Source organism: Zeus faber, assembly GCF_960531495.2.
Source record: "Zeus faber genome assembly, chromosome: 18".
NCBI classification, from domain to species: Eukaryota; Metazoa; Chordata; class Actinopteri; order Zeiformes; family Zeidae; genus Zeus; species Zeus faber.
The window spans coordinates 25,870,519-25,884,678 of NC_137210.1; positions in this window are offsets into that span (position 1 = coordinate 25,870,519).

A 14,160-nucleotide genomic window follows, 5' to 3' on the forward strand; every position below is an offset into this window, starting at 1 on the left:
GTGTGTGTGTGTGTGTGTGTGTGTGTGTGTGTGTGTGTGTGTGTGTGTGTGTGTGTGTGTGTGTGTGTGTGTGTGTGTGTGTGTGTGTGTGTGTGCGTGCGTGCGTGCGTGCGTGCGTGCGTGCGTGCGTGCGTGCGTGTGTGCATTGGCGTGCGTGCGTGTGCGCAGTCAAAGGATTGTGCAGCGCGACTCAAGAAGCTTTGAAACGCAGGAGTTTGGGATCAGCCCCTTCAGCTGTAAAAGAACATGAAGGCCGGGGCTGTTTCGCTCTGCTGTTAAACAGGCTCTCCTGCGGCGCGGCGCTGTTTGCACAAACGCCTTTTATTCCCGGTCACCAAACTAGAAACGATGGTATTAGCAACGCACAAAAATCATATTGTTCCGCACTTCAAAGCCCCGGGAGGAGGAAAATCTGGCCGGGGGAAATGAATTGAGATGCTTATAAAACATAAGCTTTGGGTGAGGGCGACCGTAACGGGGCGCGTTCGGATTGCACTTTCAGTGGTTTGTTCATGAGTTTGCCGGCGTGTGAAAACAAAAGCCGCTTGATTTTTTTTTTTGGAACGCTCAAATACCAACAAAGTGCAGCGGCAACGGAACATCACTCACAAATGTCATAGTCTCCGCCCACCCCTGCGCCCCCCAAAGCTAAAATCCACAGAGTGACTTTGTGACCTCTCTCACGGTTTGAGAGGCAGAAAAGCAGCCCCTCCGAGCCGGAGCAGGTATTTAATGTTGTGTTCGGGCGAAAACGGTGTTTCTATCTCAAATGAAAAAAAACGGGGGCAAAGTTTCGCTCTCCCCTCAGTTTAGTTCACTGTGAAGTTTAAAAGTCTCTATACATTTAAAGAGTGCACAAAAATCTAATTTACAATCCAGGGCCAACAGTATGTGTACAGCCTTGAACACCACACCCATTATGTGCTCGTTGAACATTTCATTTCCAAACTGTGGGCATTGATATGGAGTGGGTTCCGTCTTTGCTGCGAGAACAGCCTCCACCCCTCTGGAAGGCTTTCCACTACATTTTGGAACATGGCTGCTGGGGATGTGCTTCCATTCAGACGCAAGAGCAATCAGGGAGGTCAGGCACCGACGTTGGGCGATGGGGGAGTGGCTCGCAGTCGGCGTTTCAGTTCATCCCGAAGGCGTTCGGTGGGGTTCAGGCCTGGGCTCAGAGGCCAGATCTTCCACACCACCGTCAGAAGAACCCTTCTTCATGGACCTGGCTTTGTGTCCTGCTGAAACAGATACGTGCCCTCCCCAGACTGTTGCCGCGCAGTTGGAAGCACACAATTTTCTAGGATGTCATTGTACGCTGTAGCATTAAGATTTCCATCCCTGGAACTAAGGGGCCGAGCCCAAACCATGGAGAACAGCCCCAGACCACTATTTCTCCACCACTAAACTTTACAGTTGGCACGACGTGCTCAGGCAGGTAGTGTTCTCCTGCCGTCCGCCAAACCCAGATTGGTCCATCAGATGCCAGATGGCGAAGCACGAAGCACGCATCCATCCCTCCCAGAGAACGCCTTTCCACTGCTCCACTGTCCAGTAGCGGCGCGCTTTGCACCACTCCAGCCGACGCTTGGCATTGCGCATTAGTGATCTTAGGCTTGTGTGCGGCTGCTCGGCCGTAGAAACCCCAGTTGATGGAGCTCACCACGCACGCTCCTTGGTGCTGACGTTGCTCCCGGAGGCGGCGCGGGACCCGGTGGTCCACGGTGCAACCGAGGACACGGCGCTGGGCTGTCCTGCCCTGCGAGCTGCCGTCGCTCTGACGCAATAATGGAACTCACGGCTGAGCGGCGCCAGGTCTGGCAGGGCAGGGCTTTTGTCGAGGACGGTGCCACGTTGAAGTGAGCTCTTTAGTAGGACCCGTCGTAGTGCTACTGCACGGCTGTACGCTCGAGGTCACTGTACGCAACCTGGTGGCCACAGATGTGGCCCAAATTGCCAAACCCAGGAACTAGAAGGGCTGTCCATACTTTTGGCTGTGTAGACGATGTGCCCCTGGTTATAAAACTTTAGCCCATGCGGCGGGTAATCCTACACGGTGCCTTTTGGAGTGTTTCAGTGGAAAGTGTCTTTGTTTCAAGTTGTCCCAGCAGAACCCCGGATTGAGATGAAAACCTTCAGAGGCTTTTTTTAGGAAAGGACTAAGCAATCGTATTCATCTGACAATAAATGCAATGGAAACAGGATGATTATATGTACATTCCTAAGGTTGCCTGCAAGCGTCCACTTACGTGATCCCACGTCCGTGCAGCGTTAATACAAAGGAAGTAAAAATTCCAAGCCGGTCGTCTGTCTCTAGGTGTAGAGACAGTACAGTAGGGTAGCGTGAGATTATCCCCTCAAGTGGCAACACAACGTCTTATCACTGTGAAAATAAACAGAACATTGTTAGGTGTGTGTGTGTGTGTGTGTGTGTGTGTGTGTGTGTGTGTGTGTGTGTGTGTGTGTGTGTGTGTGTGTGTGTGTGTGTGTGTTTGAGAGAAAGAGGGAGACTTTAAATGGAACATTTTACAAAAAAAATGAAAACATCCTTCATCACAATCATAAATAATATTCAAAAACTCTTCTTTGCTTGTTTTTCTTCATTCTTATCCTTATTTTCCCCCCATTTTCCATAAATAATAATAGTAATATACAGTATGATATAAATCGAATAGTAATAGTATAGTTAGTATAAATGATGCTGATAATCAATAATGACAGATAATCACAATAGTTAATCGTAAAGATAGAAGGAAAAGGAGAGAAACGGGGAGATGGGAGGGGGAGAGATAGGGGAGAGATAGAAGGAGGGGGAGAGACAAAGAGAGAGGGGATGATCGGGGAAAGGGCAGAGACTTTTCAAACCTCACTTTTCGAGTATTTGTGCGGAGGAAGCGAAACGGAGCTCGTCAAGCGCTCGCGGGGGAAGCCGCCAGCGACGCAGTGTAGTTCTCCGGTTCTCCACTAGGGGCTTCAAAGTCTCTCCAGCTTTCGGAGCTGATGCCGTTCCCATGACGTGACATCGCCCCCCACCGGCCCGGCGCGCTTGTTGAAATCGTTATTGCGTTCTCCTCTGGAAGCAGAGATCGTCTCAAATCGGACGGGATCTTTTTTTATTGGGGGATGTGTTTTCGGAATCATCCATGTAGGTGTGGACGAGGCCTAAGTGCGTCTTTCCGTGCACGTGATGTGTCCATGAAGCGAGGGAGGAATGCGTTTCTGGCGCGTCGTCGGCTGCCCCCGCGGCTTGTGCTGTTTCGGTGAATAAATCCAACTGAAAACTACCAGCGAACCACAGGGACGTGTTATGTTTGACTTTTCGCTGTGTTGCCAGGTGTTGCCATCTTTAGTGCTCGGGCTGTGCGGTCCCCGCGGTAGTCGGGCAACCGTGTTTTCACCCGCCGGTGCAGAATATTTTCGACAACCCACAATGTACTGCCCCCCCCCCCGGGGGGGGGGCAGTACATTGTGGGTTGTCGAAAATGGCGGGGGGGGGGGGGGCAGGGGGCTGAGCTCCATTAATTTCCATCACATGTCCCCTTCTGCCGTCCTTTCCATCATCCCGGCTCCCAGCACAGCCTGCCCGTGTCCTGTGCTTGGATCACACCTTTCAGTTGGCCGCTGTTCACGCGCCCCTGGGGGCTCGGAGCCAAGGAAGAGGGAAAAAAAACAAACGAAAAAAAAATGGGAAAAAGAAAGGCAAACCTCCCACGCAGAGCCACGTAGCGCGGCCCGTGGGCGGCACCCCCGACCAGGGGATGGCTGGCGTGTGCGAGCATGTCCCGTCAGAAATCCCAAGTGATTCTCCCCGTACGGAGAAACACATGACTCATTCAGTTACATGTGACGAGCATCCCTGTGGCTGTGCTATTTTAAAAAAATCATTATAGAGTAATTACGGAGAGATCTAAAGGCATGTGATAGGGTTAGGCCATTGGAACCAACGCAGTAACTTTTTATGGGTCACTGGTGATTAGTTTTGCAGCTATTTTGGGTTTGGGGAGGACTTGTGCCTTTGAATGGAGTTGGCCCAGTATCTCAACGTGTGGCAGACATTTGACATCGCTCCCGAGTAGCGAGACGTCATCTGCGTCGGACGGGCGTCGGCCCCGTTACCTGACACGGTCAAGGGACGGCGTTTAAAGAGTGTGATGTCACCCAGGACCAAATCCCATCCAGGTGTTATTTTTACAAGCCAGCGGACTAAGCCTGGTCGCAGGTGCTCCGCTGAGTTGAAGCAGCACAACATGAGCTCACTCTGCAGGTGGACCCTGGGGGACCCTGGGAGGAGCTCCAGGGCTGAGGCCATCCGATACTCCCATGACCATGCACTTTATCTCAACACGGACACGGGGTCACCACAGGATCCCGCTCAGTTTTATGTTCCTTCAGCTCAATAATACAATGTTAATACAACATTGTAGCAATGGGGAATACATTCTGCATCTTATATACGTCTATTGCATATATTTGAGACGTTTTGGAAGAGTTCCATTTGTTTTTACCAGCATGAGTCCTACCTGACATACAGTATCTTTCCACGTGCTGACTAATTCTCAATGCCTTAACCGTGAATCCGACGGCGCATGAATCATAGCGATGACAACATATAAACAGATGACATTTAAAATGTGAGATACCAAACAAATATAAAATTATTATTTTTTAAACAGGGTTCAAGCATTTTGCACACGTGATATGATTGGGTCCGACTGCATTACATCATAGCACTGTGACTGAAGACTCCAAATTTCAACAAATTAGAGTAGAAAGACTTTACTATGCAGCCTACCCCCTGTACTTACAAGCGTACAGTCCCTAATTTCCCCCAAGGGATTATTAAAGTCCAATTTAATCTAATGTAATCTAATCTAATTAAATCTATTTTAATTTAATCTGATCTGATCTAATCTAAATTATGATTTGGATCCCTTGTCAGTTACCATACATCTGTCAGTCAGGACTGAGCGCCAACAAACGACTTCCTATTCCCGATTTGTTGGGGCTGCTCCGCACGCGTCAGCCACGGCCAGGCAGAAAGGAATCAAGTCCAATCAGATAAAAAATACAATCTTATTAATCCCGGGAGGGAAATCCAGGAACTAATCAATATGAGCCCATCATTCTCTGTCACAGAAGCTGCCACTGGGCTCCAGCGCCGAAGTGGAAAAGGTTTCCTCTGTTTATATTATGGAGCCCAACGACGGTTTCCTCCCAATGTGTCTCTTGTTAATCCTCGGCAGAAAATCTAACTGGTGGCTGCGCGATTCCAGTTAGCTCCACCGCATATCTGCAAACTATTAAACAATCAAAAGGGAACTGTTCCTAGAGGAAGCCCAGCCTATTATTTGGAATTACAGTGCGAGCGATTGTATTTCCTCGTCCTGCTTCCTGGAGAGGCGCAGGGCGGCTTTGGCAGCGCTCGCATTCCATGTGCCCCCGATCAACACACTTAGGGTTAATCAAGCTCAGATCGGACTTTGATGTGTTCCACTCGTCTTAAATGGATAACACAGAGGTTTCCCATTTTCAATCTGGTCACTTGCCAAACGCCCAACTGAACCGCGCCTGTTAGGCGGAAACGCTGTTCTTTCCTTTTTTTTTTTTTTTTTTAGAGCTTTGGATTATGGGAGGGGGAGGTGTGCTGTCGCAGAGTATTCCTATTAACAAGCCATGTTATTTCGATGCTCGGACTTCTCGAAATCCGCATGTTTCAAGGACAGATCGCAAGATTACCACAACCCGCTGGTTGACGTTTTTTCACTTAATTTAGACGCTTGATGTTATCCAAACAAGGCCCTATTGGCTGCGGGCTTTAAATGTGTGTAGTTTACAGGAAAGCAGCAGGATCCACCCGGCGGCGTCGAGGAAGGAGAAGGTCTGTGAAGCCAATCAGGCCCAAAACCACAGAAAACACTTAAGTGGGTGGCTTCACATAACCTTATGAATGGGATCACCCAAGCCGGGCCCTGCGTCTAATTGGGATGAAGTCTCCCTTAATCAGCCCTTAAGACCCTCGTCCTCCGCCCCTTTATTGGGCATGAATAAATTCCAAGCACCCCTCAAATAATTTGTCTGAGATAAACTTTTAATGGCTTAATAATGCACCAATTAATCTGGCTAAGAGCCTTTTCTCTCGCTCTGCTCAGACTGGATCCTGGGTGGAGGAGAACTTCCTGACGGCTGTAGGGTCGTGGGGTTTTGGGGTTGTGGGGGGGGGGTCTGGTCGGAGCCACCCCTTTAATTAATCTCTGAAGCGACCCCACGGTTGTCTTGCACGTGTCCAAGAGGGCCCACGAGTTCTGTAGCTGGAGGAGAGTCGGGCCGCGAACACCCACCTGGGTTTGGACGTTTTATCAGAATCTAGCGGCTGAGCATCTCGTGTGGGAAACGCAGGGTTGTTGGTCGGGGGGAACAGTGGCGGGGGGGGGGAGATTTGGAGCAGGATTAGAGGGAAGCGGTAATTTGCCGACAGGGAGCCGGAAAAACGCTGGGTTCCCGTGAGCTTCCTGCCATCAGCGCCTGCATGTTTCATGTCATCATGCTATTAGGGCCTGGTTTCACCCTTGAAATGTGGATGAAGTCGGGTCATGGACGACCTCTCACTTCACAGAAATGCTGCCATTTACGGCCACTGTGGGGGTTTTTTTTTTTTTTTTTTTTTTTTTTTTTTTTTTTTTTTTCCGTGGAGCACGACGGCTCATAACATACATCACATCATACATCACATCATACATCATATCATACACACATATACAATCATACGTTGAATCTTATTTTCAGGATTTTGAGCCGCAACAGACAGAATGTGAACATGGTGCATTTCCATCGCTGTGTGGAGGCAAACTCGGATGTTCACTTCTTCACAAGATTCACAAGTGTATTATTACACGATCATAGCTTGCTTATACTGTAATAGTGGCATAAAATGAACAAAGTGATGAATAAGTTGTTGACAACAATTATTTATCTGGCCACCGCGAGCAGCGCGTCCTTCCCGGTCGGCAGACAGTGAAAGCGCAGAGCGGCTTAACGTTCCGTCGCACAAGCCTGATAAACAAACAAGCGAAGCAAAAGGGGACAAATCACCGCTAAGCCCGGTCGCCACGTCTGCCGCGGGAATAAACCCGGTAGGGACCGGAGAACCAGAAAGAGAGAGGTGGCTCGCTCCCGGGCGTGCCGGGCCGGGCCTCGGGACGCGGGGAGGAACGGGACGGGCCGCCGTGGCGCCGCGTGGACGGCCGTCGGCGGCGGGGGATGGTACTGATTCTCCTCCTCCTCTTGCTCCACCGTGGGACCTCCTCGTTCTCGCCCACTCGGCTGCGTGAGCAATGAGCCGCCGGGATTAAGGGAGGGAAAAGCTCGCTAATGAAGCAACTTTGTCGGTTGTTTTCCTTACAAATCCTTCTCCAATTTTCACCTTGGGGGTTGGGGGAGGAGGTGGAGGTGGGGGTGGGGGTGGGTGGTGGGGGTGCTGGTTCACCGGTCCCACCTGTGGAGAGAATAATATCCTAAATCCATATTAGTGCTCTTCCACAAATGCTTTGGTGAACAGATGGTTTACCCAAATCCCCCTCTTCCACCCCAACCCTCCTCAACCCCCCCCCCCCCCCCCCCCCCCCCCACACACACACACACACACGCTTGTTGTCAAGGTTATGCAATTTAAAAACAAAAACAACTCTGAGGAAACCCCTGTTTTTCCTATTCCAAAAACAGTTACATTGAATGTCAATAGATTCAAGAGGTTTATTCGTCACATACTTTCATACATATATGCAGTGAAATGTCAATATAGGGGAGAACAGGGAAACCCATAATAGCCAATTTGGAAGGAAGGCTTTTTGTTGGGACATGAACTGCGAGCTAGGCTGGATTATGCTTTCCATAAGCAATAATGATGGACAGAGCACGGAAAGAAATGACAAAAAAAAAAAGGCTTTTTTTTTTGTCTGGCACCGTTGGCGGCTCAGCCCTGATTCCTGCAAGTTCTCCGCATGTTGTGATTCACACTTTAATGGTGGTTAATCTCAGCTGGCCATGAGATAATCACTGGAGATTGACGTGCCAGAACCAATTAGACCTGGAAACCCCGCCACTGTTCAGGAAGTGGCCCTGCTGCTGCTTCTGCAGAGTTGGGTCATTAGGCCCCCAACAGGAGTGGCTGCTTAATTGTAATCCTGCGGGGCTGGAACAACAGCCGCACTGTGGCGGAGCGCCCTCGCCCCCTCCCCACCCACAGCCCCCAACAACATGTCAGTTCAAACAGCTTTAAATGAGTCAAGCCGCTTTGCCGTTCCCTCCTCGCTCGGGGAACGGCGGCGCTAGTCGGCATTAATCGAGCGGTAATCGAAGGTGTTGGCGGACGCGGTCGGTGTGTGATTTAATCAGCTTCTGCCTCGCGCCCGGGATGGCCGCCCGTCGCCTTTGGGTCGGATGGTGCAGTTTGCCAACGTGTGCACCGCCTCGAGTCGGGACACTTGCATGTCCTCCTTTTGAGAACATCCCTTTAAGAGGCTTTAGTGCGTACATTCCCTTCAGACCCGGGGATCCAACAAACAAATTAGACGCCGATACGGTATTTCACGCAACTTGTTTACGTGATCGCACACACAAGTGGGCGTGGCCCTTGTGATGCGTGAGACCACAAGCTTATCCCGCGGAAATGCGGTAAATGAAAGGCTGCACGGTCAGATGAGCACGGACCCGTCCTGAAAAATACTCCGGGGGGCCGCCTCACCGCATTTCACAGTCTCTTCCGCACCGGACGCCGTGCAGGTCGTAACGGGGCGGGGTGTCTCCTAGACACGCCGTACTCAAAGTATTATTTTCCAGTGGAAGGTGCACTTATGAATCTTGAACGGACTCAGAGGTCCAAACATCCAGAACAAGCATCAAAGCACCTGTAGGTGACAGCGCAGTGCAACGGCTTTATGACCCTGTTTGGCACATGCAACCAGTGCTTTGAAGCCGGACGCAAAATCTATAGAGGCACTGAAGTGGGGGGTGTGCGTGTATGTGTGTGTGTGTGCGCGTGTGTATGCGCATGTATGTGTGTGTGCGCATGCGCACCCACAATCAAGTGACTCTGGCGATTCTGGTTCAGCACGATACACGGCCTAGATGCAGCACCTCCTCGTTGATGATGATGATGATGATGATGATGAAGGATTAGGGCAACTCTGACCTCAAGGAGCAACCCTTCTCAAATGTGTGACCCTCCCCTCTCGTGGCTGCTGCTGGGATGGCGACAGCGCTCCGGGAACTGCATGCATTTTCTCGGCGTACACTCGAGAGGTCCCCGACAAGCACCGGCGGAAGCTACCGTTGTGATCTGACCTGGGTCCGGATTGACATGCGACATGCGAGTCCGGATTTTGACTAGCGGGAGTGTAGACCAACAGTACAGACTTAATAAATTTTTTCTCCCCTTTGCATAAATGCAATAAACTGAATGAAAAAAAAACAAATTAAATGAAAACAACGTGTTGATAATCAAACCTAATCGCACCATTACAGCAGAGGCACAAAGTGCCTTTGTGCACCTTCAAGCTATATCATTTGACCTCCGGTGAGACTGGTGCTATATTGTACAATACATTGCTAATGCCGGAGCAACTTATGTAATCCGCACTGTATTTCTTTGTGTTGTTTTGTGTCAAAACTTGCCTGAGGAATGTTGCCAATGTTTTCCAGCCTCCATACCCTGTTTGTGGGGTCCTATTTGCGCTTTCCAAGGAGGTATGCCAGGAATGGCATCGTTGCAACATGAACACATCACATGGGGGCAGCCCGACAATAAATGAGTGATTGATGCACCCTGAGTCAATATTAGAGTGGTGGAGGAATTTTATTCATGCGTTTACATCGGTACCAGGCTTTAATGTCGTAAGTACTACGGCTTCTCAACATTATCAAACTGGTTTAGTCAAAACCCATTATTGGGTATGTCTCCTGTGTCTAACAAGGCTGCTAAGTTTAACTTGGACTTTGGGAAACAGGTAGCATTGTGTGTGTGTGTGTGTGTGTGTGTGTGTGTGTGTGTGTGTGTGTGTGTGTGTGTGTGTGTGTGTGTGTGTGTTGGCATCCCAAAGGTTTTCAAAGATATAGCATTATGTGTGCATGCATTGTCATGACTGTGTAAGTGCGTGTGTGCTCATTGTGCATGTATTGTAGTATATAACGTATCACATCCTGCAGTCACGGTATGTCCTCACATCTCCGTACACTGTGCAAATTTGTACAATGCCGCATGCACAATCCTTTACAGGACATGTGAACAGGATCCATTTGATCTCTGGCTGAGGACGTTGGAACTGCATGGGACTGTGACACGCCCCCTTCAGCTCCCAGCACAGAGAGTTACCTGGCGGCCTCGCGGCGCGTCCCGCGCTGGCACGCGATCCACTGTGAAGATGCTGCAGGTGCTTTCTACACCCGCTTTCCCACACGGAAGGGCACTGGAGGGCATGGACACCTTAGCTGCCTATTCAACACACTGCACAGGGCGGGCGCTCCGAGCCTGGCCCCGCCCCTCTCAACAGGGCGAGGCCTTTCCTTCTCCCCGAAGCACAACAATGGCCACGGCTATCACTGCCCAGCTATACAAACCAGGGCGGAGCCCCACCAAGCCCTCATAAAAGACCCTGTCACTTTGACGTTGGCAATCAAAGCACCTGGCTTTATGAAAACCATATGGGATGGAGGAGAAAAATAGGTCTTTCCCTCTCATTCTGTATTTCTCTTCCGCTGCCGTTTCTGCGTTTCCTTCCCCCGGTCCATTGTCTGACGTCTACCCTGTTTCCACGCTGACGTGTTGGATGGCGAGGTGGTGGGAGCCAAGCGGCCTCTCTGCCCCGAGCTAGTCAAGTGGAAACTGTAGACCGGAGCAGCGGTCCAGCGCTGGTGGCGGTATCAGGTTGAGCGTTATTGTGGGGAGGATGATTTGCGTCATCCCTGGAAAAAGGCCACTCAGTCACCCAGCTTAACCATCAATCTCTGGCCTTTTTAAGGTCACACTCCTTTATAATGCCTACAGCTCTGGAGGAATGGCTCTGGTTTAGCTCTCGACAATAGGGTTCTCGGGTCGGGTTCGGAGTTACGCGAATACAGTATGCGCCGCGGAAGTGAATTGGAAAAATTCCCCCGCGACCGCATCAAGTCACTGGGGACCTTTTCGGACCAGGCGCCTAATCCCCAGCTGCTCCGATGCGGCTGTTGACTGGCGCTGTGGTTTTACGTCCCACGCCGTATTACCACGGAGAAGTGGAGACGAATGTCCTGAATTCCTTATCTTATCTTTGGTTCTAATATAAATACATCCCTTTTTTATTCGTCATGCTTCCCCATTGTGCGCTTCCCAAAGGTGGGTCGAGTTCTCAAACGCCGTGTTCAAGTAAACATCCATCTCCAAGGACCAAACTTTACTCAAGCGCTAATGTGAGTGAATGGCCTCGAGGCAGCGCAGGCTGTCTGCAGTTCAGAGCTCCAGCAAGTGGTTTCCAGCTACGTGGAGGCTGTTGGAGGGTCTGTCTGTCTGTCTGTCTGTCTGTCTGTCTGTCTGTCTGTCTGTTCTTCGTTTTCTTCAGGCGTTACTGCATAATTATATTTTATATATACGTCAGTGTTTCTCAAAGTGGGGTCCGGAGACCCCCAGGTGTCCATGCAGCATAGCCAGGGGGTCCGTGAAATATGTTGTAATCCTTTGAAGGGTCTTAAAATTAAATAATAACATTGTTATGCAATATACGTATGTAATTGCCTCCTTTTAGAAAAACAAATCCCACCATGTGCACCTCCTTACATTTTGACAGCACATTTCTCTGGATTTGTGTTTGATGTTTTGTGTCACTACAATTTTAAATGCAAATGTAATTGTTATTAATTTAATCGAACACATTGTTTTCATATCCTGTATTTTGAAATGGTGAATTACAAATGTTTCTAGTAGATTTACCTTGAAAGTTTTTCCACACGTAGTGTGCGAATTATCGTATTAAGTATCAAATAATATTAAATATATTTTTGGGACACATGTGAGGGGGTCCTCAGTTTATTTTCTATCATATAAGGGGTCCTTAGTTGAAAAAAAGGTTTGAGAACCCCTGATACTGTATATGTTGTACTTAGTAATGTTTTGTATTGACCGGTACCACTCAATACTTTAGCTTCTGCCGAATGTTAGGGATGACACTATGACACCACACTAAGAGCTAGGATTTTAAAGTAGACATTTTAGGGCCTTTTAGGAACTTTCAGGTCCGTTTAGACGTAGGCCAGGTCGGGATTAAACACATATACAAACACCGAGTACCCGAAAATCACCACAACCCAGAGAGTTCCCTCTGCTAGCCCTGTGTAATATAAAAGAAATGAGCTGCAGGGACCCAGGCGTGGTGTGCAGTGCCTTCTGTTTGCAGATACCGCAGAAGAGCAAACACGCGGCATCAACATCCCATTCCTCAAGCGTCCGCTCGTCCTGGACACCATCCAAAAGAGGCGAGGGGGGAAGAAGGAATGAAAAATAAACCCGGGTTTCTGACGCACCTGATTCAACGACACGCAAATGTTGACTTTTTCGTTGGCGCTCAAAGGATCCTCCTGCAGGTGTCAATAAATCCCTGCACCTCCAGAACAGAGAGGCTGTGATCTTTCTCCTTTTTTCTCTGTTCGCCTTTTCCAGTTGCTCTGCTCCATTTCTCCCCACCCTCCCACCCCGTTATTTCTTCTCTCTCTCTCTCTTTGTGATGATGGAGAAGCCGCTCATTACAGTAGTCTTACAGGTGTCACTGTACACGTGCAGCAACGTGGAAAACAAGCACATGCTGGAGCCAAAAGATATATTACAATTAATATTTGAACTACATTTTTTTTTAATATATCCACAATTTAACATATTGGCACAGAATAGAGTATATACTGTACAACACATGTGTAACAGATAGAAATATATATATATATAGAATATATAGAAATAAATACTGTATATATGTTTGTATGTATATATATATATATATATAAATAAATTTGTGTGTATGTACACTATATATGCATGTATATATGTATATATATATATATATACACTGCATATTAATATATGTGTGTGTATATATATATATGATTTTATTTTTGATTGAGATTTCTTTTTATTATTATTTTATTAAACTTTTTTTTAGATCATAATAATTTTGATTTTTGAACTTGTTTTCTTTGCATTATTTCAGGTCTGAAAACACTGCGTCTTTTGTTATTTGGACCAGTTGTCATTTTCTGCAAATAAATGCTCTAATTGACAATATTTTTATTTGGAAGAAATGTTACAAGTAGTTTATGGAATAAAATCAAAATGCATACCTATACACACTGTAGTAAAACCAGAGAAACTGATAATTTAAAATGAAAAAAATCCACATCACCAAATATCTTTCATGTATGGAAATACCATCAAAACAAACTCAAAGCAAACTAAGAAATTGTAAAAAAATAAAAAAACTTAATGAAAAAAATGTAATGAAAATTTGTTTTGAGATTTTTTTATTTGGATTATTTTATGTTATTTTTATTTGATTTAGATTATAATTTAGATTTTTGATTTCGTCGATGGGGCCAGTGTGTTGATTTTCCTTCCCCCCAAAAATTTAACTGCAGACCTGCATCTAAACTCCCCAACTTTTGTGAATCACCTCGATTCATCTGTGTCTTTTTCTTTCTTTCTGCGGAAAATCAGCTTTTGAGCACGTCTTTGGGCTCTGTATACGGTGCCGTCCTTACACCCCGCTTTTCTCCAACCAACAAGAATGGAATTGAAAATGAGATGAAACTATGTCAAGTATTGTACGCCGCTTCTCCGCATCACAATGGAGGTATAATACGATGATACAACCCTGTGGAGCCGCTTTATACTCACGGCCTTTTGTTCCCCACAATGTAGTGCTTGGGCAGCGTCTAGGAAATTACGCGCCGCAGATCAGCTTTACTCAGTCTGACTTCCAACAAGCGTTGAATTCTGGCGTGAGGAGGATTTCCCCCGAAAAATATTTAGTCACCGCCGCCGCCGCGCTATCAGACGATGTAATCATTCTCCCAAACGCACTCATTTGCGTGAGCCGGCACGCTCACCGGCCCGAAAAACCTGATTCTGCCCAGACCTCGATCAGGGAT